The sequence below is a fragment of the Eulemur rufifrons genome, unplaced genomic scaffold, assembly GCF_041146395.1.
Source record: "Eulemur rufifrons isolate Redbay unplaced genomic scaffold, OSU_ERuf_1 scaffold_573, whole genome shotgun sequence".
Lineage (NCBI taxonomy): Eukaryota > Metazoa > Chordata > Mammalia > Primates > Lemuridae > Eulemur > Eulemur rufifrons.
The window spans coordinates 17326-19777 of NW_027183355.1; the positions used below are offsets into that span (position 1 = coordinate 17326).

At 63.6% G+C, this 2452-nt stretch overlaps 1 pseudogene; it reads left to right on the forward strand.

Annotated features, from left to right (window-relative positions):
- The first annotated feature begins 687 nt into the window (after positions 1-687).
- LOC138380600 (small nucleolar RNA U13) lies at positions 688-779 on the forward strand (annotated as a pseudogene).
- The last annotated feature ends 1673 nt before the right edge of the window (positions 780-2452 follow it).

Sequence of the window (2452 nt, forward strand, 5' to 3'; positions counted from 1 at the left end):
ATCGCTTGAGCCCAGGAGTTTGAGATTGCTGTGAGCTAGGCTGACGCCATGGCACTCTAGCCAGGGCAACAGAACGAGAGACTCTGTCAGAAAGAAAAGAAGAGCGAGAGCGAGAGAGCGAGAGAAAGAAAGAAAGGAAGGGAGAGAAAGGAAAGAGAAGGAAGGGGGGGGGAGAGAGAGAGAGAGAGAGAGAGAGAGAGAGAGAGAGAGAGAGGAGAAAACTATTAAAAAATTCGGGACCAGATCCATCGGTCGGTACTCAGAAGCGTGACGATCGGGTGTTCCCGAGCACGTGTGAGATGTGTCTTCTCCCTGACGCCGCGTTTCCTCCACACACACATCACCCATCTGCCGTGGAAAAAAAGCAACAAAAAGAGAGAAAGAGATTAAGAAGGGAAAATGGAAACAGGGCAAAAGAGGAAGAAAGAAAGAAATTTCGAAAAAAAGAGACCAAAGTCACAGCGAGAAGGAAGAATACTGAGCCCAGAGCGACACCTAGTGACCACACCGTCACAAGCACCCTAGGGCCCCAATTCGCCAGAGACATCTGGTGGACCCCAGGGCAACATGTGGTCGACCCGGGGCCATGGCGTCTGCAGCCGATTCCCAGGCGGGCACACGAGCCCGGGGAAACTCATTCTCAGCGCGGGGAGGAGGGGAGGGGAAATAATAGCAAAGTCACACCAGATCCCTTTCTAGTTCATAAACGTGTTGATTGCGTGTTCACGCGCACGTGTGAGAAGGGCCTCCTGGTGTGTCGGCACGTCACCCGCGTGACGTGAAACCATGAATCCGGGGGGGGGGGGGGAGCGGAAAGGCGGGCAGGAAAAGGCAAAGAGAGAATAGATAAAATGAAAGGACCAAAAAGAAAGTCACACAGCAGGGTAGGGGAGTGAGAGCAAGTCGAGAGACTGCAGACAGAAACTCCGAGAGGAGAGGAATGCTCCGGAGCGCCCCCTCGCCCCGCGCGAGAAGAATACCGATCGCAGGGTGATCCCTAGGGGCAGCGAGGCCAGAGAGACCAAATCCGTCCCGAAGCCTCCCTGTCAGGATGACAACCACAGACCAGACATCTGGTCAACCACCCAAGGACCAGACATCTGGTCAACCAGCGAACCCATGCGGAGGCCGCATGCAGCAGCGACATCTGCACGACCACTCAGGGTGCTCCCTGCCGGGAGGGTGTGTCTCTATGTGTGTGTGTCCGGGGGGGGGGGAGATTGCGATGAAAGTCACGCCAGGTCCCGGGATAGTTCGTGAGCGTGATAATTGCGTGTGTGTGGAGAAAAAAGGGGGCGGGGCGATAGGGAGTAAAGAAAGGAGGAGCGGGCGAGCGGAGGGGTGGGGAAGGAGAGGGAGTCGAGAAGCCCGCAACCGCAGCGCCCCCTGGCGGTGATCCCCCCCCATAGCATCGATGGGGCCAGCCCCGCAGAGACTAAGTGCGACGGGACATCTGGTCAACCCCAAGGACCATGGGATCCCAGCACGAAACCGGCGGAGGTCGAGGAGGAGGAGGGAGGAGGAGGAGGAGGAGGAGGAGGAGGAGGAGGAGGAGGAGGAGGAGGAGGAGGAGGAGGAGGAGGAGGAGGAGGAGGAGGAGGAGGAGGGCTAGGCGGCGGCGGCGGCGGGCTAGGCGTCGGCGGGCTAGGCGGCGGCGGCGGAGGGCTAGGCGGCGGCGGAGGCGGGCTAGGCGGCGGCGGGCTAGGCGGCGGAGGCGGGCTAGGCGGCGGCGGGCTAGGCGGCGGAGGCGGGCTAGGCGGCGGCGGGCTAGGCGGCGGAGGCGGGCTAGGCGGCGGCGGGCGGGGGGTGGTGGTGGAGGGGGAAAGAAAAATAAAAAATCCCACCTTCGGACACGTATTGAGGTACGAGGGAGAGGTTGTCGAGGAGCCCGCAACCGCAGCGCCCTCTGGCGGCGACGCCCCTCCATAGCGTCGACGGGGCCGGCTTCGCAGAGACTAAGTGCGACGGGACATCTGGTCAACCCCATGGACCATGGGGTCCCGGCACGACACCGGCGGAGGCGGAGGCGTTAGCGAGCCAGTGGGCGGGAGAAAAAAGTAGTCCCGCCTTCGGACACCCAGTGAGGTACTAGGGAGAGGGAGTCGAGGAGCCCGCGACCGCAGCGCCCTCTGGCGGCGATCCCCGTTTATAGCGCCGGCGGGGCCGGCCGCGCAGAGACTAAGTGTCACGGGACATCTGGTCGGCCCCCTTGCACCATGCGGTCCCGGCTGGGCGACCCGGCGACCCGGCGACCCGGCGACCCGGCGACCCGGCGACCCGGCGACCCGGCGACCCGGCGACCCGGCGACCCGGCGACCCGGCGACCCGGCGACCCGGCCTGCTGGTCGCACCCGACTCTCGGGAAAGAGGGGGGCAGGCCGGGTCCGGGCCGAACGGCCACCCCCTCCGCCACCGCGGCGGATGAGAGGGCCGCGGCGGCCGGACGGCCGCC